This window comes from Chiloscyllium plagiosum, chromosome 27 (genome assembly GCF_004010195.1).
Source record: "Chiloscyllium plagiosum isolate BGI_BamShark_2017 chromosome 27, ASM401019v2, whole genome shotgun sequence".
Classification (NCBI taxonomy): domain Eukaryota; kingdom Metazoa; phylum Chordata; class Chondrichthyes; order Orectolobiformes; family Hemiscylliidae; genus Chiloscyllium; species Chiloscyllium plagiosum.
This window is the reverse complement of record NC_057736.1, coordinates 27,810,234-27,836,233: the sequence shown is the minus strand read 5'-3', so window position 1 is coordinate 27,836,233 and position 26,000 is coordinate 27,810,234. Positions and strand designations below refer to the sequence as shown.

The window sequence follows — 26,000 nt, the reverse complement described above, 5'->3', positions numbered from 1 at the left end:
GCGGGAGGATATGCCCATAGGTTCCAGGGGGACAAATCAATCCTAATCCGGTCTTAATCACCGTAGGGTTCTGCTGGATCAAAGTCTGGGTAGTTAGTGCTCGTAGGTCCAGTCCAGCCGAAGCCGGCGTGGCCCTTACGGGAATATCAGCTTCCTCAGCGAATTTCCACATTTTAATAGGCTGAGTCTTTGGGGTATCACACACTCGTATCATCCTGTTCAAGGGTGTCACCCCATTTCCTAATGGGCGGTTATTAATTTGTTTCACCACCCGAACTAGTTGCTTCTTCCAACCTGTTAAGTCATTGCAACCCCCTGCTTTTCGCAGTGAGGACTTCAGAAGCCCATTCATTCGTTCTATAAGCCCCGCAGCTTGTGGGTGATAGGGTACATGATAAACCCATTCCACGTGGTTATCGTGGCACCACTGCTTCACCACCCTTCCTGTGAAATGGGAGCCATTGTCACTCTGGACCTGTATGGGCAATCCATAAAATTGTTCAATCAAATCTAAACATCGCAAGGTAGCCTGTTGATTGTTGTGACGACAGGGATGGGCTACCAAAACCCCAGACATAGTGTCCACAGCTGTACATATGTGGTTACATCCTTGTGAGGAGGGTAAGGGACCCACAAAGTCCATTTGCCAGCCCTGTCCCGGACCATCCCCCCGATGGATATGTCCCATCATGTGTTGGGGCACTCCCTGCCGCTGATGTTGACACTGCTCACACTGGTTTACTGCAGTCTTACCATCATCTACCATAAGATCTATTCCTCGGTCTCGAGCCCAGTGCAAGGTTCCTTGCACTCCCCAGTGCCCGGCCTTAAGGTGTGCCCATCTAGCTAGGTCCACTGAGGTGCCCCTTTGCACAATCATGGTTCGGACGTTACCATCCACATATCGGTTATGTAGAGCTTCCACATCATTTCGAGAGGTATGGGCATCTACGTGGGTGATGTATATGATCAGGTATTGAGCTTTCTCCCATATATCTTCCCATAACTGTTTACCGCATACTTCCCTATTCTGGATCATCCACTGATTGGCCTGCCATGTTGGCATCCATTGTGTCATGCCGTTAACCACTGACCACGAGTCAGAGAACAAACAAACTCCCATGACCCCTGCTTGCATGACTACCATATGCACTGCTTTTAATTCTGCCCACTGACTACTTTTTCCCTCCCCTAATTCTTCTAGGGTAGTGCCTTGTTTTGGGTTAAAGGCGGCAGCTTTCCATCTACGCTGTCCCGCTTTCCATTGGGCTGACCCATCTACGAACCAAGCCGTGGCTTGTTCATCCGGGGTCAGTTCATCATACCGTTTTCCCATCTTAACGGGTGATTCCTTGTATTCACTCACCTCAAACCGTTTTTCCCCTTCCTCAGGGGCCTCTGCCACTTGCTCGTGTAGGACTGACACTCCTTTCTGTCCAGTCCGCACTCTCTCCGACACATACCATTTCCATTTAATGATGCTGCTCTCTTGGGCAGTTCCTATTCGGTGGGTAGTGGGGTCATTAAGTACCCACGGAAGAATAGGGATAGCTGTTCTCATGATCACTTCATGTCCAATGGTCAGGGCTTCGGTTTCCACCATGCCCCAGTAGCATGCTAATAACTGTTTCTCAAAGGGGGTATACCGTTCCCCTGCCGGGGGTAATTTTCGGGATCAAAATCCCAATGGCTTACGGGTTCTTCCCTGTTTTTGCCATAAGCTCCAATTGGCATAATCCCCCTGTGCTGAGACTTGCAGTTCTACAGGTCCTGCCTGTATCTTTCCCAAGGATACAGCTTGCTGTATCGCTTGCTTGGCCATTTCAAATGCAGTTTGATGGACCTCCGTCCATTCGAACGCTGCCTTTTTCCTCGTAACTCGATACAAAGGTTTTAAAATTTGTCCTAAATGGGGAATATGCTGTCTCCAGAATCCGAATAACCCAATAAATTGCTGCACGTCCTTCTGGGTGTGAGGGACGGCAAAGACCTGAATCTTATTTTTAGCTTTCGCAGTGATTTCCCTTTCCCCCTTGTTCCACACGATTCCTAAGAATTTTACCGTTTGTGAGGGACCCTGGATTTTGGCTGGGTTGATCTCCCACCCATATCCTCGCATATGTTGAACCAGTTGGTCCAGCAATTCCTGAACCTGCTTCTGACTTGTCCCCTGTATCATTATGTCGTCAATATAGTGCGAGATCATCACTTCGTCAGGCACTTTAAAGGCAGCCAAGTGTTCTGCAACTATCCGGTGGCAGATAGTAGGGCTATGCAGATATCCTTGGGGCAGTCGTGTGAACGTGAATTGTCTACCCTCCCAAGTGAATGCGAACTGTTCCTGCCTATCTTCGGGAATAGGAATTGTGAAGAAGGCATTAGCCAAATCAATTACTCCGTACCACACCCCTGGATGATGTTGGATTCGTCCTATAATAGTGACGGCATCCGGGGCCGCTGCCGTCAAGGCCGGAGTGTGACGGTTTAGTTGCCGATAATCTACCGTCATCCGCCATGACCCATCGGCTTTATGTACGGGCCATAAGGGGTTATTCCACGCCGTGGTGCATGTCCTAAGCACTCCCGCTTCCAAATAATCCTTAATTGTGGCGGATATTTCTTTATGTCCGCCGGGAATCCTATACTGTCTAAGGCTTATTACGCGATCGGCGATCGGGATGGGGAAGGGGTCCATTTTAACCTTTCCCACTAACACGGTCCTACAGCGCAAAGCCATTTTCGTGATTCCAAATTCAAACTTCCCTTGTTGGAGGTGAAGTGTTAAACCGGCCAGAATGTCCATTCCCAGGATCCATTCTCTAACTGGTGTAATGATAATTGAATAAGTTTTAATGGGCATTGTACCTATCTTTAGGGGCAATTGTACTGTTTTTCCTTCAATCAGATTACCTCCCAGCCCAACCAGCGTGACTGGGGTTCCTTTAAACTTATGGGGCGTCCCATAGATTAAGGTGGCCTCCGCCCCTGTGTCCACTAGAGCCATAACGGTTTGGACGGATTTGCGCCAATAGATAGTCAATGATACATGAGGTCGAATGTCGTCTGCTGACCATTGGCTCGTTCGTGGGCAAACCCTTGGGGCTTGGCCCGATTCCTATTGTTCCTCCCATTCATCTTCCCCAGACAGCACTGGGTAAAGACGTTTGCCTCGCTCTTCTTTGTTCTTGCCTTTCTTACTAGGTTTCCGGCCACGCCTATCCACTTTATAACACTCTCGGAGGGGAGGCCGTACCTCCTCCTCCTCCTCGTCCTCCGAGGATTCCCACCGCTGGGAAGTGGAAGTTCTACCCCTTCGAGGCTCATTAACAACCGGATCCCGTGTCTGACATTTTTGTGTTAGTAATTCCACTAGGTCTTCCATAGTGGGTCGGGACTCCGTCTCTACCCGGGACACCTTCAGTCCCTTTCGTCTGCATAAGTCTTTTAATTCCGGTGTAGGTAGGCCATCAATCTCCGATGCTGGGACCTGCGCCCGTATCAAAGCTTGCCACAAAGCACGCCGTGAGGGGCCTTGGTTACTTCCTTGATTAGGGTTTACTTTTCCCCCTGCTCGAGCCTCAGGGCGACGCCCCTCCGTGCCCCCCTGGGAAGCACGGGTTGTGGGTCCCCAATCCCCCAACTCACCCATCTCCCTCTTCATACTACGGGCATCTCCTAGGGTTTCTCCCCGTCCACTCAACATTATGGTTAATAACAGTGGTTTATAATGGGGGGGCAGTCTTCACTAGGTGGTCTCTAGTCTGTCTACTAACATTTGTGTTATCTACCTCGTCCAGCACTCCCAGCAACAGGGCATCCCGCACACACAAACGGGTTAGCCTCTGAATCCCTTCCTTAATGGTTGTCCAAGTTCCTTCCAAGGGGGGCCAATCGGACGGGAAGGGATACTGTTCGGCCACTGCCCTGGCATACATCCCAAATAAGGTCCCCATACTGTGATCTATTACCATATCCTTGGCTTGTCTGCGGTACCCCAGGTCTATGGCAGCATCCTTTGCTAATCCACCAAACTTGGGAGCATCCTGATAGTCTACCTGCACTTGTTGCCCCCCTTCCTCGAGGAGCCGAATTAGCCATAGCTCTAACGGCTCCCCAGGATTACGTCGGGTTTTCTGGTTGATAAACAGCACCTCATCGGTAGTAAAGTCTTCCGTTAATTCAGAGAATTCTGCGGGAGGCTGAGCCCGCGGTAATTCATGCATAATTGCCTCCCCTTGTTCATTCCGTATAGGGTTTCCTTCCTCATCTAACATTACCTCCCGTTGCACTGGGAGACGTCTCTGAACCTGCTTTCTCCTAACCACTGGTTTAGCTTGGAGTACGGGTGGGTCCTCCTCGTACTGATCATCTGAATCTCCCCAAATGTTCCCATCCCAATGATCGATATCCCACCGATCCCCGTTATTTAACTGGGCTACAAACGCCCGTACTCGTACTGGGTCTGGGGTTCGAGGGACCTTCCTTTTCTCTTTCCGTTTCTTAGCAGACAGATACATAATAGTTCGTTCTGCTAGTTCAGTTAATGCTGTCAATTCTAACTTCATAATTTCCTGCCTCAACATAGAGGCATCTCCCGAACTGAGTCCCTGCTCATGTTTCAGGAGGGCTAATTCTGCTTCAGCTTTTTGGCGCTTGTCTGACTGTTGTCTACAAGCCGCCGCACAGGCCCACATCCTCCGCTGTACCCCAGGCAATGGGTTCTTCGGCAGGACTGGGATCCTCTCAAGGGTGGACAGCAGCGACCCTGGGGTTCCTACGCCCTCGGCCCCCCAGTTCTCCGGTCGCCCCCCACCATTTCTCAAACAAACTGCCACGCCATGCCACGGCCCATGCCATCCCGGGACGGTCAGGACCTCCACAGTTTGTTCCTCTGGTTTCTTAGCCTTTTTCCAAAACATTGTTCTGTATCAAAATCTCTCCTCAATTGCGATTGACCCTGCTCGCAGCGCCAAAAGTTTTAAAAAATTCTCAAGGTCAAGGACCAGGCTCGCAGGAAAGTAGTCTGACACAGAACAAACAGCCAAGAGGCGAGTCTGCTAGAATATAAGTGTTTTATTCCCCACAGCGTCGCCACAACCAGGTCTCGTACTTACAACGGGTCTGGTTTATACTCACTCTACGTGTTACCGGAACTGGGAGCCGTCAGTTCTCGTAGAGCGGTTGCCAACAACCCACGCTCGGCGGTTAAACGCAACCCCGGAGCAGACTCTACCGAACTGGAGACTTTTCCAGCTGATATACTCTTTTCGAGATCTAAACATTCATGTGAACAGCAGAGCAAAGCTGAAAAGCACATTCCATTCTGGTCACATCACACATGTATTGGGACACAATTTTAACCCTTTCACCACAACTTTCTATGAATACCTTCGCATAATTAAAAAAATATTTACAACGACTTGAAAGGTTTGCACGGTGTGGACATTAGTGAGAAGCTCAATATTCTTCGACAGTTTTACCCGGAGCTTCAAGCCTGAGGGATGTCCTTGGAAAAGTTTACAAGATCATGAGGTAGACGAGCAGAGAACATAGTCAATCTATACTTTTTCAGAAGTCTCGTGAGTTTAAAGCGAGATAAAATAGGTTTTATGTGAGAGCAGAACAATTTGAAAGAGATGTGAGCGACAGCTGTTTTTAATACAGACATTTTTGTGCGTGTGGAATAAATTGCCACATTTAGTGGCAGATTTTGGTGCCGTCACAACACTTCAAAGGCATCTAAATGGGTATGCAGACAGGAAGTGTTCGGAGAGATAAGGGGACAAATATTGGCAAATATGTTTAGATTAGTTACGGTCATCTGTTCAGCAGGTGCAAGTTGGATAGGAAGGTTTGCTTCCGTGCTCGGCAATTCTGTGACACTCCAGTACCTGGCAACAGTTTCAATCGACCACTTGCAAAAACGCATGATGTTTGTTACTAAATCAGCGCGTTTGAATTTTATTTTTTCTTGAGGCGTAATGTTTTGAAATGACACAGAGAGGAATGTTTTACAGGCATTTACAGACAATGAACATTCTCCTTGATACATTCCCAAGTTCTCCAACACATAATTTCGTTGACTAAAAAAAAAACACAAATCGTGTTATCCCTCAACCCTCCAGAGAATCCAAAAACTGACAGCTCTTAACGTGGACAAGGTGCAAAACTCAAAAGGCAGAGTCATTATCAGACACACAAACTCATTACTTCTGTCTGTGAGGCAGTGCGAGACGTGTATGTCAACAACTGCTCACACAAATAGCACCGAAACAATTCCAAACGGAGCTTGCCGACATTCCGGAGATTAGTGCATTGCCAAATAACAGAAAGTGCTCAAGTAACATAAAACAAAACATACAAATGTACCATGAAAAGTAAATATTACCAATTATGTTCTCGATTATATTAGCTCAACAATGCGCTGGTGCCTCCATCTGATAGAGAGAGCCAATCTCCAGCCTCCCTCACCAGGACAGTAATGAAGGAAATGAGAGAAATATAACAAACTTTCACGTTGCGATTGCCCACCTTTTAGCCACAACAACTAAAAACGAAGGAGCAGACTCAGTGCAGGATCTGGCTTCACAACAGCGGTGAAATAACGACGTCCACTCACTTTCAGGGAAAACTGTGGACAACTCACATTGTCCAGAATATGAATACACAGCGCGGGCTGTTTAGTTCCCATTTTCTACTGCTGCCCCGACATTCATACGAAATTGTACCTTTCAAAGAGAGCGTTTGTAGCTGTGGAATGACAGTGGCAGCTGCTTCCCCTCGCTCTTACTACAGCCCTTGGTCGTGTAGGGGCTGGTATTCTCATCTTACATGCGGTTGTTGAGTGTGCAATTCTCTGATGTGGAAAAGCGGGGTGTTTTGGAGCAGAAGAATGTGAAGTTCGGATGCTTCTGGAGTTCTTGTTGAAAAGTTCGGTGACGCGAAGAAGATGGTTTTCATTCTCAGCGCTGCAGAGGTTCCTGTGAAGCGCTGCTCTCATATTTTGGTATGAATTCATTTGGTTTCATTCCCGCTGCATTCATTTGTTGGGATTGCAGATTGGATCCAACGGATAGAATCCGTGGATGAGTGCCCTGCTTCCAGGAATTGTCTGGCTGTCTTCTGCTTGCCCTGTCCTATTATTGTTGTGCTATTCTAGTCGAATGTGTGGCGCTTGCCGTTTGTATGTATTGCTACTAGGAACTGCTGGACTGACGCCCACGCAAATTCTTTGCCAAGAACCAATATCCACACACCTTCATTCGCAAATGCATGGCACACAAAGTTCGCAAAGAGGACATGCTTTGAGGTAACTTTTAAGTCATGCTTCCGTGTATTAAAAACAAATTGTGGAAAACGATATCCAGAATCCTCCGAACAGTCGAACTTATGACAGCACAGAAACCGAGAGCCTCACTGAGACAACAACTCACGAGAAAACAAGGCCCAATACGCATCATGTGCGGGTCAAACGTGGTTGACGAGATTCCACGCTGGGACTGCACGAAACACGACATTGGAGAAAGAGGCTGACAACTAGAGAGCTGCATTCATAATTTCATCTGGACTTTAAACGCCTCGGACAACTGTTCCTTGCAGTTATGCTCAGAATATTGAATGTCTCTGATTTCAGGGCTTGGAACTCGGATGATATGGCCGTCTGCAACCACTGGTTACTTCCTTGTGTGAGGTAACGCCTGATGGAACACATGTAACACGCTATTGCTCATTGTGAAATATATGCAAAATAGGAGCTCATAGCAGCATTTCTGTTGCCTGTCTGGTCCTGTCCCTGACATGCCCTGTGGCACTGCACTTATTCTGTGTTTCCTGAGGGTTCGACACATGTTTCCACGATCGTATTATGGGCAGTAATCTGCATTTTCGCTTCAATAACGGATGTGTGAAGCGGAGGTCCACCGTTCTCGATGCAATTTTTCTCTTCTTATGAGCAACTGTAATACAGTAAAGGATCAATTAACATTGTAAGATGGTATACAGAGGCCTGTGAAATATCGAAGTTTTAATGACATTTATGCAATGGTTGGAGATTACCTTGACTAAGGAAATAAGGGTATAAAGTCTGTTTGGCTGGAGTTGAGGAACAGTGAGGAATGAACTCACAAGCATGAGTCGTTTACACGCCCACTCGCAGTAACGACAAAGTGAAAAAAATCGTACAAGGAAAAAATATTGTGTGTGAGTGACAAAAATGGCAATAGTCATGCGTGATCTTAACTTCCCATCTAAAACTCTCGGTTCCATTGTATAAAACGTTTGGAGAACCATAATCAAAAAAATCCACATGTCCCATAAAGCATCACGAGGGATATATTGGTAATTGATTACTCTACTGGTGACTTAATTTTCCTATTTTCTTGGAAACCATCTCTTTAATTGTGATCATGGGAAAAGGCTTTCTTTTGCCACCAAGAAATAAATATGTGATTAACCTTTGTTCGTTTCATGTTTAAGAACACTGAGACTCCTCTGCACTGCACATCTTTTGCGTTTCTATCGATTTTAATAGTAGCGTGCCTTTTGATTCTTCCCAACAAAGTATATGACCTCGCATCCCATACATGAAACTGCATCCGCCAAGAATACTCCAATTGTTGGCGGGAATCCTGAGGAACAGAATGTACATGTATTTGGAAAGACAAGGACTGATTCGGGACAGTAAACATGGCTTTGTGCGTGTAGGGCGTTCAACAATGTTCCCAAAGGGAGACTGATTGGCAAGGTTAGATCTCATGTAACAGCAGTGGACCAAACACTGACACTTGTGGTACGCTGCCAGTTCATGGACAGCAAGAAGAACTTGTTCCATTAACTATACACTGTTTTCTGTTGGCAAGCCAATTACTGATCAAAGCTGCAATCTCTCCCACAATTCCATTCCACCGCATTTTGTATAATAGCCTATTGTGGGGAAGCTAATCGAACAACGTTCTGAAACCCATATACACCACATCAATCAGTTTACTGTAATCTCCCTGTTTGGTCACTTTGTCAAAAAAGTCAATAAGATTCGTTAGGCAAGGCCGACCCATCACAAAACCGTGCTGACTGTCCCTGATCAGATTATTCTTTTCCAGATGGTCATAAATCCTATCCATAATAACCTTTTCCAACACGTTACCAACAACTGCAGTGAGACTCACTGGTCTGTAATTACCAGGGCTGTCTCTACGACAGTTTTTGAACACGGGAACAACGTATGCTATGCTCCATTCCACAGGCACTATTCCTGTAGATATAGATGATTTGACGATCGATGCCAAAGGCTCATCAATCTCTTCACTTGCTTCCCAGAGGATACTAGGACAGATCCCATCCAGCTTAGGGGACTTGTCTGTTATCACACTCTGCAGTATTTCTATCACCTAAACCTTGTGAACCTCAATCTCTAGTACTCTGGACGCAAGTATCTCAGTATCTTCCACGCCAACATTTTCATTTTCTATAGCGAACACTGTCGGAACATATTTATTTAGCGCTTCCCCATCTCTTCTGACCCCCCACACAACTTCCCATTACTGTCCTTGATTGTCCAAAATTTAACTCTCGTCATTCTTGTAATCCTGACATACCTATGGAAAACCTTAGGGTTAACCCTGATCCTATCTGCCAATAACTTCACATGTCTCCTCCATGCTCTTCTCAGCTCTCTGTTTAGATCTTTCCTGATATCGTTGGAACCCTCGAGCGCTCTAACTGAGTTTTCACATTTTGTCCTAACATAAGACTTCTTGTTCTTCTTGACCAGGGATTCCACTTCCTTAGTAAACCACGGCTCACGCGTTCTATATCTTCCTCCCTGCCTGACAGGTATATAGTTATCTAGGACACACAGGAGCTTTTCCTTGAATAAGCTCCACGTTTTAATGTGCTCACCACCTGCAGTTTCCAACCCCATTCTACGCTTCCTAAATCGTAACTAATCTTCCTAAATCTTGGAACTTGTGCCTCACAATACACTTCACATTCAACAAACAGATATACGAACAAATCAACGGAACACCCATGGGCTCACCGATCTCGGGACTCATAGTAGAAGAAGTAATGCAAAGGTTAGAGCAGTCTTATCGCAAATTCAACCCAAACACTGGTTTAGATACGTGGATGACACCTTTGTTATCATTAAAAACACGGAAATACAGAAAACACACAGGATCATCAACTCCACACTCACAGGAATCCGATTCACCAGAGAGGAAGAAAAGGGCAATCAAAACCCATTCCAGGACGTGATGGCACAGAGAACACCGAATGGAGAGTTCACCACAATGGTACACAGGAAAGCCTCACACACAGACCAAGGCCTGAATTACCCCAACATACACAAACGAAGTTGCATCAAGACACTATTCCAAAGGGGCACAACACACTGCAGCACACCAGAACTGCAAAAAGAGGAAGAGGAACACCTATACAAGGTATTCGCCGAAAACGTATATCCTCGCAATTTTATCAACAGATGCCTAAGGGATAGACCACGGAATGAGGACAAGCCACAACCCAGAGGACTAGCCACACTACCACACATCAATAACATCTCCGAACTGACAGCCAGACTACTGCGACCACTAGGACTCTTAACATCACACAAACCAACAGCCACAGTAAGACAACAGCTTACCAGAACTAAGGACCCGTACCCAACATGAGCGAAACTAATGTAGTATACAAAACCCCATGCAAGGACTGCACAAAACACTATATAGGACAAACAGGAAGACAGCTAACGATCCGCATCCAGGAACGTCAACTAGCCACGAAACGAAGCAACCAACTATGCGTAGTCGCCACACACACAGACGACAAGCAACATGAATTCGAGTGGGACAACACTACTATTATAGGGCAAGCCAAACAAAGATCAGCCAGGGAATTCCCAGAAGCATGGCAGTCATCCACAAACTCCATGAACAAACACATCGACCTGGACCCAATATAACAGCCACTGCAGCGGAGAGCTGAAACTGACAACAGGAAGCGGCAAGGACAGGCCACTATAAATGCCGCATGAAACACCACAGAAGCGCTTCACAGGAGGCTCCCAAGCACTGAGGATGCCACCTAGACACGGGACGTAACGTTTCCAACAAAAACTTCCAGCTTGGCGAACAGAAACACATCATTGTCTTGAGTGTTCCAGAGGTTTTCATTGTCCCAGAGACCAGATGAAGTTTGCATTCCTCACGTACAAGAGCGAGAATGATTTCAATGTCTCAGATCAGTTCCTCTCCCGAGAACATCATAGTCAATGTCCCGTCCTCTACTCGGTCCGACAGTTCACACTTCTTCATTCTGCTCTGATTCCATTTCCCAAAGAGTTTCTCAAGATTTACAAAGCTGGAGCCTAAACTATATGGTTTGCTTCCTAAACATTTTTTCAACTGTCAAATGACAATATTTTCGCAGTATCTCTTCACAATCATCTGGCTTGCACCATGTCCAGGAATGAGAAGTCCCGTTTGGTGGAGAGATTACCGAGGCTGATAAGTTTCATTTTGGAACAAAGATGGTTAAGTGGCGATTTCCTGCGGTTGTTTCTAATGATGGAGAGGGAGCGGTGGTAAATGAGCACTTTGACGAGCAGGAGGAAGTGTTGCCACTGACCCGAGTCAGAGAACAGTGGACAGGGATTAAAGGAATCTAATGAAATGCAGCAATTCTGCTCAGGACGTTCAATAACAGCTGCAGAAACCCGATGTGTCGAACAGTGTATCTGGAAAGAGAAACAGAGATAATGTTTTAAATATGGAACATTTCTGATGAAGAACTCGATTTTCCCAAGTCTAATCAAATTACCGGCCTGGTTCACAAAAAAATTTTTCTGAACTTTGAGCGAAAATTGTACCAGCAGGGAAGCATTCACAGCGTAGTCAGCAAGATTCGAAACTACGTGGGGAAACCCCAAAAGATTTCAAATCCATCGCCTTAACCACTCGGCCATGACTACAGAGAGCTCCAGGCGCTTGAGCATTGACCAAATGAGCCGTGATCTCATTGAAAGCTACCGTTGACTTGATGAGCTTAATGCTCCCATCTCCTTTCATACCTTTGCTGTCATTTGTAAGGTGCGAGACACCAATGTAAAAGAAGAAAAGCACAAAGGTAGGAAAAGATATTTGCAGGCAAACTGAGTCAAAATTATTTATTGAAAGGAAAATCACACTTGGCAATTTGCCATATCTCTTTGCGAACATGACCAGCAGAAGTAAGCAAAGGAGCTATTGATCTGAGTATTCTCGGACCTGAAGCAAACAAAGGTTAGTGACATATTCATTTCTTTTTCTGGCGAACGAAATGATCTTTCCTGATGGTTACAATGAAATAGATGATTCCCAATAAAAGACAGAGATTAATTCGCATGTCGATATATTTCAATGTGACACGATTCATTTTCATCCCTAATTACCCCAGAGATGGAGGATTTGAGTTACTTTTCTTCACTCTTCAACTCCTCAGCACGGTGGTACAAACATGAAACCGCTAGAGATGGAGTTCTTGAATTGGGAACCAGAGAAACTGAAGAAAGTAGGCAAAAGTGAGGACTGCAGATGCTGGAAACCTGACTTTAGATCAGAGTGATGCTGGAAAAGCACAGCAAGTCAAGCTGCATCCGAGGAGCAGGAGAGTCGACGTCTCCGCTGCACAAACAATTTTCGTTTTTGGCTCAGATTCCCAGCATCTGCACCTATTTGATTTATGTTAACCTTCATAATGTTTTGGACAAAACCAATGACCTGCCAGCATCGGAAAATCGGCAGAAGTACTGGTACACCGATATGTTTGCTGAACAATACAACCATTCCATGAGCGGGAATACGATTCGGGCTACGGTGCTGAGAATACCGAATCCTCACAAGTAAATAACAAGACAAGGCGATAGATACTATCGTATTTGGTGTAAAGAAAACACCCTGTCTGAACATTTTCGTTGCAGATGTTTTTCAAATTGTCTTCGAAGATTTACAAAGTGGGAAAAGGCCATTCCGCCCGTGTGCATTGCGGCTAATCAGAGAGCCATCTATTCTCGTCGCAGTTTCTAACTTTGGCCCAAAGTCTCGTGGGTTCTAATGTTTCCAGGTCAAATGTCAATGAGGTTATCCTATGTTCTTACATGGCACAATAATGGGACAGAAGTATAACGAATTGTAACTCTTTCGAGGAACTCATGCTCATTTTCACCCACGGAGGGAGACACACCAGAAGATACCGCCAAACTGACGGAGGTGACCGTTGTGGAGAGCTGGAATTTGAAAAGGACAATAGGACAAATGCAAGAATTTCATGCGGAAGCACTGAGGCGATGTCTGAGAGAACTTTACAGGGGAGCGTCAACGTATACCACGGTTAAAGCGAAAGACCCCCCTCAAGACAGGTAGGACTCGAACCAATAAGCTTCGGATCCGCAGTCTGACGCGGTATCCATTACGCCACTGGCCCAAGCGTCAAGCCTACACTTGGCAGAATGTCGATATGTAATGCTATGGACTTTCACGGAATCAGAATTAAAAAGTTGAACGAGCACCGAAAATAATCACCAATATTGCTTCACTTCGAAGTTTCCAATTTCACTGGAAAAGGAGAAACATTTGTCGTCAGCTGCCTGCTTCAGGGTCGCGTCCTTCTCTGCTGGAAGTTTCCATCGTCTTATTCACAGTCACGACGCGATTTCATGATACACTCCAGCGAAAAAGTGTCATGGTGTCGTCCAAACAAGACCCTGCAGAAACTCGGTGAGAAACCTTCGGTCATTTCGAGCTCAGGATGTGGAATTAGACGAGATGCGTGACACCTTTTATTGGTGCCGCCACTTCACTGAAATTAGCGGCTCAAAACGAGCCGTTGTAATCATCAGCTTGATTTGTACCTTCCTGCAGTGCATTTGCTAAACAAAATCAGATCGCTCCCATCCGGCCCAGCTGACTTATCTATTTTCACAGTCTGCAGTATTTCTCGTATCTCTTTCTTGTGAACCTTAATCTCTTCTCGTCTAGACGCAAGTAGCTCTGTATCTTCCTCACCAACATTTTCATTTTCTATAGCGAACACTGTCGAAAAATATTTATTTAGTGCTTCCCCATCTCCTCTGACTCAACACACAACTTCCCACTATTATCCTATATTGTCCCAAATTTAACTCTCGTCATTCTTTTATTCCTGACATATCTATGGCAAGCCTTAGGGTTACCCCTGCTCCTATCTGCCAACAACTTCTCATGTCTCCTTCTGGCTCTTCTCAGTCTCTTTGTGGGTATCTCCTGATATCGTTGGAACCCTCGAGCGCTCTAACTGAGTTTTCACGTTTTTTCCTAACATAAGACTTCTTGTTCTTCTTGACCAGGGATTCCACTTTCTTAGTATACAATGGCTCACGCTTTCTATATCTTTCTCCCTGCCTGACAGGTACACACTTATCTAGGACACACAGGAGCTTTTCCTTGAATAAGCTCCACATTTTAATGTGCTCAACCCCTGCAGTTTCCTACCCCAATCTACGCTTCCTAAATCTTACTTCATTGCATCGTAATTTCCCTTCCACCAGCTGAAACCCTTCCTCCATGGAGTACACCTATCCCTTTCAATCACGAAAGTAAATCTAAGAGAATTGTGATCGCTGTCTCCAAACTGCTCACCTACTTCCGAATCTAAAACCTGACCAGGCTTGTTACCCAGTACTAAATCGAAAGTGGCTTCGTCCCTTGAAGGCATGTCTACATACTGTGTCAGGAAGCCGTCCTGCACACACTGGGTCAGAACTGACCCATCTATAGTACTAGTACTGGAGTGATCCCAGTAAATATTCGGATATTGTCTTGCGAGTTCCAGAGTTTTTCATTGTCCCAGAGACCAGATGAAATTTGAATTCCTCATGTACATGAGCGAGAATGATTTCAATGTATCAGATCAGTTCCTGTCCCGAGAACATCAGAGTCAATGTCACGTCCTCTACTCGGTCCGACACTTCACACTTCTTCTTTGTCCTCTGATTCCATTTCCCAAAGAGTTTCTCAAGATTTACAAAGCTGGAGCCTAACTTATATGGTTTGCTTCCAAATCATTTTTTCAACTGCCAACTGACAATATTTTCACAGAATCTCTTCACAATCCTCTGGCTTGCACCATTTCTAGGGAGGAGAATTCCCGTTTGGTGGAGAGATTCCCGAGGCTGATGAGTTTCACTTTGGAACAAAGATGGTTAAGTGGCGATTTCCTGCGGCTGTTTCTAATGATGGGAGAAGGAGCGGTGGGGAATGAGCACCTTGACGAGCTGGAGGAAGTGTTGCCACTCACCCGAGTCAGAGAACAGTGGACAAGGATGAAAGGAATCTAATGAAAAGCAGCACTTCTGCTCAGGACGTTCAATAACAGCTCCAGAAACCCGATGTGTCGAGCAATGTATCTGGAAAGAGAAACAGAGATAATGTTTTAAATATGGAACATTTCTGATGAAGAACTCGAGTTTCCCAAGTCTAATCAAATTACCGGCCTGGTTCACAAAATAGTTTTTCTGAACTTTGTACGAGCAGGAAAACCTCCATAACGTAGTCAGTAGGATTCGAACCTACGTGGGCAAACCCCAAAGGATTTTTAATCCATCGCCTTAACCACTCGGCCATGACTACAGACAGCGCCGGCGCTTGAGCATTGACCAAATCTGCGTGATCTCATTGATAGCTACCGTTGACTTGATGAGCTAAATCCTTCCATCTCCTCTCATACCTTTGTTGTCATTTGTAACGTGCGAGACATCAATGTAAAAGAAGAAAAGCCCAAAGGTAGGAAAAGATATTTGCAGGCAAACTGAGTCAAATTATTTATTGAAATGAAAATCACATTTGGCAATTTGCTTGATCTCTTTGCGAACATGAAGAACAGAGGTAAACAATTGAGCTATTGATCTGAGTATTCTTGGACCTGAAGCAAACAAAGGTTAGTGACATATTCATTTCTTTTTTTCTGGCGAACGAAATGATCTTTCCTGATGGTTATAATGAAAGAGATGGTTCCCAATAAAAGACAGACATTAATTCGCATGTAGATATATTTCATTGTGACATGATTCATTTTCAGTCCCTAATTAGCCCAGCGATGGAGGGGGTGAATTACTTTTCATTACGCTTCAATGCCTCAGCGTGGAGGTACAGACATGAAACCGCTAGAGATGGAGTTCTTGAATTGGGAGGAAGCGACACTGAAGGAACAATGTTAAAGTGAGGACTACAGATGCTGGAAACCCGATTTTAGATCAGAGTGATGCTGGGAAAGCACGGCAGGTCAGGCAGCATCCGAGGAGCAGGAAAGTCGACGTTTCTGTTGCCAGTCTTGCTGCGTTCCGCAAACAATTTTCGTTTTTGGCTCAGATTTCCAGCTACTGCAACTATTTGTTTTATGTTAATCTTCATAATGTTTTGGACAAAACCAATTACCTGGCAGCATCAGAAAATCGGCAGAAGTACTGGTACACCGATATGTTTGCTGAACAATACAACCATTCCATGAGCGGGAATACGATCCGGGCCACGGTGCTGAGAGTACCGAATCCTCACAAGTAAATTCTCACAAGGACATTTTCGTTGCAGATTATTTTCAACTTGTCTTCGAAGGTTCACAAAGTGGGAAAAGGCCATTCCGCCCTTTGTGCTTTGCGGCTAATCAGAGAGCCATCTAGTCTAGTCGCAGTTTCCAACTTTGGCCCAAAGTATGATCATGGTGTCATGCAGAAACTCAGCGAGTTCAGTCAGACATTTTTGTGTGTGCAGAATGATTTGCCACATTTAAGGCAAATTCAATGGCATCCGAATGGGTATATAGACAGGAAGCGTTCGGAGAGATAAGGAACACGTTTTGGCAAATATGGTTCAATTAATTTCGGTTATCTATTCAGCAGGGACAGGTTCGATCGTAGGGTCTCTTTCCATGCTCGGCATCTTTGTTCTGCTGCCGCAGCTGACACCAGTTTTAATGGACCATTTGGAAAACAAAATGCACTGTTTGTTATGCGCGTTTGCCTATATTTCTGAAAGGTGGATGGGACGAGTTGACCCAGCAATGAGGGTCTTTCCGGAATTTTGCTTCCAATGACCGTTCGTTTGGCACCTTCCCGACTTTGCCATCAAAGAGTTTGGCTGAAGAATAATACCGCACGGATAATGTTAGCTCCCTCAGCTCTCAAACAAATCCAGAAACTGACAGCACTTCATGTGGAACAGAAGCAATTCAGAGAAGGTGGACCATTGTCAGACACACCGAAGCATGCATGCTGCCTTTGTTGCAGTGCAGGCCGATTATGTCATGAACTGCTCAGAGAAACGGCAGCGAGGCAATTCCGGACATACTGGAGATTTAGTGCATTGCCACGTCACAGGAAGTGCTCAACAAACATAAAACAAAACGGAACAGCAATAATCCATGAAAAATGAAGTTTACCAATTGCACTCGTGATGAAATTAGGTCAACAATGCGCTGATGACTCCATCTGATCGAGAGGACCAATCCCCAGCCCCCTTCACCAGGACAGTAATGGAAGAAATGAGAGAAATACAAAAAAAACATTCTCATCGCGATTGCCAACATTTTCGACACTGCAACGACAAAAACGGTGAGCAGATACAATGCAGAATCTGGTTTCATATCAGCAATGAAATAGTAATATCCATTCACTTTCAGTGGAAACGGTGAACAAAGGAAATTGCCTGAAATATGAATACCCAGCGCAGGCTACTTGGTTCCCCGATTATGCTGCTGCACAGACTTTCATATGTAAAGGTAACTTTCAAAGACAGTGTTTGTGGCTGTCCATATGACAATGGAAATTGTTGCCCTCGCTCTCACTGCCATTATTGATCGTGTTGGGTTTGGTATCCTCACCTTGCACGCGGGAGTTCAGTGTAAAATCCTCTGCTGTGAAAAATCGGAGTGCATTGGAGCAGAAAGATGCGAAGCTCGTGTGCTTCATAGAGATTTTGTTGGAATGTTTTGCGGTGCTGGGAAGTGGGATCCTCACAGTTCTGGGTAATATCCTCAGGTTGCAGAGCCTGTTGTGAAGCCTACTGTCCTGTGACATTTGGAATTGCTTCAGTTTTATTGCCGCTTGAATCCGGTTGTTGGTGTTGCAGATTGGATCCTGATCAATGTGTTTATTGATGGAATCCATGGATGGGTGCCCTGCTTCTAGAAAATCTCTGGCTGCCTTCTGATTGCCATGTTCTATTACTGTTGTGCTGCTCTCGAGGATGCTCTCTGTCTGTACGGATAGCTACTCGGGACAGCTGGCCGTGCCAATTACTGACAGCCACACAAATTCTTTGCCAAGAATATGTATCCCACAAATGCATTCCCAGATGTCTGGCACACCAAATTGCAAACTAGGATATGCCATAAAGCAATTGAAACACCCATGCTTCCCTTTTTTAAAATAAATTTCTGGAAACTGATAGCCAGACTCCTCTGAACACACGGATTTAGGACAGCACATAAACCAACAGCCTAGCTGAGGGAAAGCTCACCAGAAAACAATATCCAATGCCCATCTTGTGCAGGAAAAATGTGATTGTCAAGATTCCACGCAGGGACTGAACGAAACACTGTATCGGAGAAACAGTCAGACAAATAGCGAGCTGCAATCATGAACTTCAGCCATCCCATGTACGCCACGGGCAGATGTTCTTGCAGTTGTATGTAGGGCATTCAGTGTTTCTGATTCAGGGGCTTGGACCGTCTGCAGCACTGGTTAATTCCTTCTGTTGTAACTACTGTTGGAACACATGTAAAACTTGATTGCTCATTGAGATGTACATCCAAAATATTAGCCGAGAGAAGTATTTTGTTGGTTTTTCTGTTGCTATTCCTGTCATACCCTCTGGAACTGGACTTATTGTGTACTTCCTGACGGATCGGTGCATGCTTCCGTGATCGTACTTTGGGCAGAAACCTGCGTTTTCGTTTCAATAACGTGCATTTGCAAACCTGGTACACCTGCCTGTATTTTGTTATCTCTTATTATGTGCAATTGCAACCCGGCAAATTATTAATTTACATTGGAAGGTGACAAACGGAGGCGTGTTAAATGCCAAGGTATTAGTGACATTTATCAATTGGTTGCATATTACTTTGATTTAGGAGATAAGAATGTAAAACGTGTTTGTGTCGAAATCAGGACCAGTGAGGAAAGAAGTCATCCGCAGGTTTAGTTTACAAGTGCACTCGCAGTAACCACTACGTACAAGAAATAAAATACTACATGTGAGTGATAAAAGATTGCCATCGTTACGGGTGATCTTAGTTTCCCATCTCCCACTCACGGGTCAATGGTAAAAAAAAAGTTTGGATGACAATAATCAATAAATCATATCTGCCCCAGAAAACAATGCGAGCCATATTTTGGTCATCGATTAGTTTACAGCTGACTTAGTCTCTGTCTTTTCTTGGAAACCATCTCCTTTGTTGTGACCATCAAGAAAGATATTACTTTTGACATAAAGAAAATGAAGTTTATGTCACTAATCTTTGTTTGTTTCATGCCCAATTACAATCAGAAGACCTTGATCAACTCTGCTAGTCATGCTAGCAAAGAAATCTGGAAACATGCCAAGTGTGATTTTTCGTTCAATAAATAATTTTGATTCAGTTTAATTGAAACCACCTCTCACTATATTTGCGTTTTTCTTCTTTTAAAATGGTGTCCGGTATCTTCCAAATTACGGCAAAGATACGAGAGCAAATGGAAGCAATTTAGCCTATCAAGTCTGCGACAATATTCAATGAGATCATGGCTGATTTGGTTAATTCTCAACCCCCGTTTTTATTCTCATCTTCGTGATGCTCCATGTCTGTCTATCACAGCCTTGAATACACCTCGCCTTCACAGCCCTCTGTTGTTAGGAAACCCACTGATTTGCTACCCTCTGAAAGAGTGAATATCCTCCTTATCATTTTCTGAAATGTTCGATCCCTTCAGCTGTGAGAACGAATTCTCGTCTCAATTTCTCGCGGGTGTACATCAGAGCAGGATAAGCCCCTGAAGGTAGGTCTGCACTCTCCAGTGTCGCTCCGTGTATTTGAAACAATTTCATATTTTGACCGCTGATTAAATATAGTAGATCTAATTTGCACATCAGATTTTCCAGTGGTGAATCTTTTCAAGAAGACTTCAATGAGCGTAATTCTACTGACAGTGAATAGGGATAGACAAATTAGATTACTTACAGTGGGGAAACAGGCCCTTTGGGCCAACAAGTCCATACCACCGCGCCGAAGCACAAACCACCCATACCCCTACATTTACCCCTTACTTAACACTAAGGGCAATTTAGCATGGCCAATTCGTCTGAACTGACCTCACACAGGAGCTACACCTCGAAGTCTGCACTTATGCAATTTAAAGTTGTGCATTCAGTATTCACGCTTCAGAAATCACAGTTTTTTACCATTAAGATCAAATCTTTTGTTTCTTAATCTGTATCATAAACAGTCGAATTGGTCTCATTTATCAACATTTAATTCATGCACATCAAACTGATTGGAATTGTAACTTTACAGATTCAGGTTTATTTTGATCGTAGATAGGTAGATGACAACCACTCTTCCCATTATCCCAAGTGGATTTGCAAGGCATCGAGCACCAACACTGAGCCGGGCTGCTCTCTGGGAGAGAGTGAAGCGCGGTGATGGCCTGTTCGGTGACATCATACATGTATTTGTCTCCAGTTAGTTTCTATGGAGTAGGACTGACAATGAGGGGAAGTTCGAAGGCAAGAGTTGATTCTGGGAGGGGAAGCCTCTTGAAGAGGTTTTGGCAGTATCTGAGAGACTTTCCAAACTTCAAACAGGCAAAGTCATTGAATAAAATCTCGGGGGATGCTTCTAACAGGAGAATGGTGTAACTGAAAATACATAACATAGCCTAAATGAAGATAAATACCGCAGTCTTAGCAGGACGAATGGCAAGAAGAGCATATTTGATTCAGGACTTCCTGCTGCAGCCTTTAAGCAGCGCAGCTTAGTCAGCTGCTCATAAATTATGATAAAACAGCTATCCTTTAATTGATCACCTACAGCCACGTGCTGGAGTATGTCTAGTCGACTTATGTCTATCTTTTGCTGCAAAGTGGCTATGGAGACGTGTATGTCTTTGATATCAGGCTTATTCGGAAGAACGGCTCCACTAAGATTTGAAGTTAGCTTTCGTGATTCATTGGTTCGCACTGCTGCTTCCAGCATGAAGGACCTGGATTCGATTCCAGCCTCAGGCGACCGATAAGAGTTCGCATATTCTCCCTGTGTCTGCATGGGTTTCTTCGGGTTACTCGAGTTTCCTAATACCGTCCAAAGAAAAGCAGGTTAGATAAATTGGATATGCTAAATTGTACCCCGTTCTCAAGAACGTGTTGGTCAGGAGCAGTGCAAAGTAAAAGGGAAGGGAAATTGCTGTGGGTGGAATACTCCTTAGAGGTTGCGTGTGAACTTGTTGGGCCTCATGAAGTGCTTCCACACTGTAGGGATGGTATGATTCTATTTCATAACGTCGGTACTTTAACAGCGTAAGGCATGGTACAACTCAGCAGCTTGCTAGTAAAATGGTCAATGGTGGATTCACGCTGATTATCTGTGTCAAAGTTAACTGGCAAGTGTTCATCTCAATTGGAATTGACGACTGTGCAAATTTAATTGAAACAGAATCATGGCTGGAAAATATCTCCAGTGAAAATACATCACCAAGTTAACATATCTATTGATGGCAAGTTGCTGACTCAGCCTATCTCAAATGTCTGATTACATGAATCTGCGGCAAGAACACAGCTATACATATTTCCAAACTGCTCCTCTTAATTATGTATCTGAAGCGTTACATTTTTGTGAAGGTTTTCTCACCTCCCAGTAAGTGTTGTCCTTCTAACAATTGAGTTTGACAAAGTTTATTTTGAAGTGGGGGAGAACAGCTTCCCTCTGATCCACTGGGACAGTGAAGGACTGACTGAAGGAACACCTATCCAATTGTGATGTTTAGTAGCTTGGAAGGGAACATACAGATAATGATTTTCCCATTTGTTTCCTTCCTTTGTCTTTAGGACGATAGTAGTACTAGAGTTGAAGTGTGCTGTCAAATGGAAATTGTTGATGAATCAAAAAGCTGCGACACTGGTGAATGGATTGAAATTATACACAAAGTGCCAATCGAACTGACTCAATTGCCATGGAATGGAACGTTCTGAAAAAATTTAGCCGACCTTGTAGCAACTGTGAAAAGTGTCAGAGAAGTAATGTTTCTTGTCCTACATGTCCTCTCTTCAGTACTGTTCTGAAGAAGAGTCATTTTGGCCTCAAAAATTTAACTGCATTTCTCTCCAAGTATGCTGTTCGAGTTGCCGAACTTCTCCAGCACTTTCTGCTTTCATTTCAGTTATTAAATATCCGCAGCATTATCCATTTGTACGAATGTTTCATAATGGCGCTGTCCAACATCTTGAGGTATGTTGTAGATATATTTGTTCAATCAATCGGGGAGTATTCTATCACACACTAGACGTGAGCCTTCTCGGTATTAGAGAAGCGATTGGAGTCAGAAGGCCCATGACTGATGGCAGTTTTCTTGCCACCTGGCCTGCTCTTGTAGCCACATTATTTATGTAGGGAGGACAGTTCATTTTGGGGTTAATAGTAACTCCCAGATTGTTGATCGTTGAAGACTAGGTAATGGCAACACCATTGAATTTCCAGAGGTGTTGATTAGATTATCTTAATCAGGATGTGTGAAATTCATATCACATGTCTGCACGGGCCTTCACATTGCCAGAATTCTGCCGCATTGTGAAATTGAATGCTTCAGGAGTTGAGGAGTTGAGAATGCGGCTGAACTCTGGACATTTATTAACGAACAGAACCTTGAAAAATTCCTGAAGTGAGGTCCTGGAGTTAAGAGAACTGACCTGCAACAACCAATCCAGTTTCTGTGCGTCTGGAGTCACATGTATCTTGGAGCAAATAAGAATAGCGGCTTTACTTCCCTAAGGGGTAGAGGCGAATCGGAAGGGATTTTCCATGGTAAGTTGTAATGGGTTAAAGGCATTAGACGTAGAATTTCAACTTAGAATTCATGGCACCTATCGTTGCAGGGTTTGAATTAAGTCTCTGATATCAATTCTGGAACATCTTCACGTGAGCTGATTATCATGTACTGATGAGCAATGCTTCTCCAAAACTGGGATTAAGCTTGTTATTAAGCTTCTTCATTTCTCAGAAATTTGAATTAAACAACCAAAAAAGGGAGCAATGCTGCAGTCTTAGTCTCCACAAACTGCTTACACACAGTACAATGCAACACTTTTGGTGATGCATCAACTCAGATTTTCAAACAAGGAGCTTGTCAGTTGCCTGAAGGGAGAGATAACGTCGCACAGAAAACTGCATCAAACAATTCAAAAATGTGGAGAAGGTGATCATCACTATCCTGGTCTTCATTGGCGTTCCTTTTCAGGCATTATGACAATTTCACTTGTTTTCGTCTGCTGCTGATCTGCTCTTTGGTTTTAACTTTTGAACAATCAAGTCTCCAATTCACTGACAGGTTTCCTTATTTAGACACAGGAAGTCCGATATCTGTTTACTGAGCAGTAGTCTTCTTAAAATTCTCCAGTTGTAGAGACTCCCGATGTCACTGCAAATGCAGAACTTCCTAATCTCTGTGTTCTGTCATCCGTTCCGGTTTCAGACCTTTGTAGGTATGATAAGAAATCAGGCAGGTCAGTTGCAAAGAATGGCAAACGGAAATGAAACATTAACTCTTGCTATCCCACAGATGATGTAAGACATGCTGAGCCATTTCTGTTTCTGATATACAAAATGAAGCCTGTATTTGCGACAACTTTGAATGTTAAGTGGAGACCTGAGAGACGTAATACATGACACTAAAATTAAGCGATAAACTGTTTCAGTTCGCTGTGGATTCTGCAATGAATCTGAAAATGAGATTCAGAGTATTCAGGAAAGATACTAGTGAGCACTTCTACACACAATGTTTCGGAGGGGTTTGGAACTCACTTCCACAAACAACAGTAGATGCAGAGTTTTTATTTTGGTTGCCAGAATCAATCCTGTGATTGTTTACATCTATCTCTAAGGACAATAGCAGCAGAAACAAGAGAAAACTGAGACCGCAAATCACCTGTCAGGGATCTCGCTTTTCTGAGTTGGAAGCATCTGGCTATTCCTAAATCCTGGAACTCCCTCGCAAACAGCATCTTGGCTGTACCTCAATGTTAAGTTTGCTCAAGTTTCTGTATAGTACCTCATCATCTCAATCACTGGAGTAATTAGGGATGGGCAGTGAATCCAATTCCGTTGAGTGACGTCTATACGCCACGAATGAATTTCGAACATCTGCAGGTTCTACGTGGACGCCTATGAATTTCGAACATCTGCAGGTTCTACGTGGACGCCTGCAAGCGATCGGGAGAAGGGAGTAGTGGAGCAGGGGGTTTGAGTAAAGTGAAAGGCAATGATGACTGGAGAGCGTGAGGCTGTAAGTGAGAGAGGAAGTGGTGATGCAAGGCTCACTGTTCGCATTAATGAATCAGCCTATACTGGCCACTGTTTACACTGACTTACAGAACACTGCTGATCAATTCACCACAATGATACTGTTCTCTTGGCGTTGTATTCCCTCTGTGCATAATAACGTGGTTAATTGGGCCCGAGAGGAAGAACGTATCTTCTTTATCCTGTCGGCTAAAACAGATGAATAAATCAGTTTGAAATGAACGCAATACGAGATTGGCTCTTTCTGCATTTGCACTGGAGAATGTCCAGGTGTGAACATTTCATTTCTGTATCAGCAGAGGTTAGTTTAAATTCTTATGGAGCAACTTTCATAAAGTAACAAATGTCCAAGTTACTGTGATTGAACTGCTAATTAAATATACATATGGATGTGAACAGCATCTTCTGCGCTGACACCGTTGATGAATTATTTAAAGCTCCTGGTAATAACGAGACGAGTATGGTGTCATGTCCTGGCGTTGCATGTCCTGTACTTTGAAGGATCGTTGCTTAGACTTCTTTAAAATGCTGTATTGTTGACCCACCATACCGAAAGAGCATGCTTCTTGTGTTTGAGGTCAGCGCATTTTTATTTCGTGTTACCACGTCCAGCCGCCTGCTGTGGCCCCATCAGTCAATATAGATCCTGCTAATTCAACGGAAAGATTCTTTAATATGTTCCACAAGGACGTTTCAGTTAACGCTCGAATGCGCTGAAACTTCCAACCTACCAAATTCGACGATCCTCTAAAGCAGTCTGTGACTGAATTCCAAATTCAATGTGCCATTACCTGAACGACAACTGTCCTCTATCAGTTTTAAATTTCCAACTGAAAGACTGAAACGTTCATTATGGAGACATTTTAACAGTCTGATACCCCCAAGACAGACACACCCATGTCACTGGGAACCAGCTCACTTCCATCAGGAATAATCTCCTTTTCTTGCCTCTCAGTGCCTTGTGTGTTCCAGAGATTCTCATTGTCGCAGAATCCAGATGAAGTCTCTATTCCCCATGTACAAGGGTGAGAATTATTTCAATGTCTCAGAAAACGTCAGAATCAATATTTTGGCCTCTGCTCGGTCCAACAGCTTAACTTTCTGCATTCTCCTCTAATTCCACTTCCCAAAGAGTTTCTCAAGATTTCCAAAGCTGGTGCCTGGATTGGTTTGGCTCCTTAACATTTTTCCAACTGCCAATTGACAATATTTTCACAGTAAAGCTTCGGAAACCTCGGGTCTGCACCATGTCCAGTGATGAGAAGTCGCGTTTGGTGGAGAGATGCCCGAGGCTGGTGTTTCACTTTGGAACAAAGATGGTTAAGTGGCAATTTCCTGCGGTTGTTTGTAATGATGGGAGAGGGAGCGGTGCGGAATGAGCACTTTGCCAAGCAGGAGGAAGTGTTGCCACTGACCCGAGTCCGTGAACAGAGGACAGGGATTAAAGG

At 44.3% G+C, this 26,000-nt stretch overlaps 1 protein-coding gene and 1 non-coding gene across 10 annotated transcripts in view; one reads left to right on the top strand and one right to left on the bottom strand.

The window, feature by feature from the left end:
• The window catches only part of macf1a (microtubule actin crosslinking factor 1a), a 604,319-nt gene that overhangs the window by 67,480 nt on the left and 510,839 nt on the right, over positions 1-26,000 (top strand). The window lies entirely within an intron of this gene.
• Positions 15,560-15,641, bottom strand: trnaf-aaa. Its single transcript has one exon. It is a non-coding gene; the product is annotated as a tRNA-Phe (tRNA).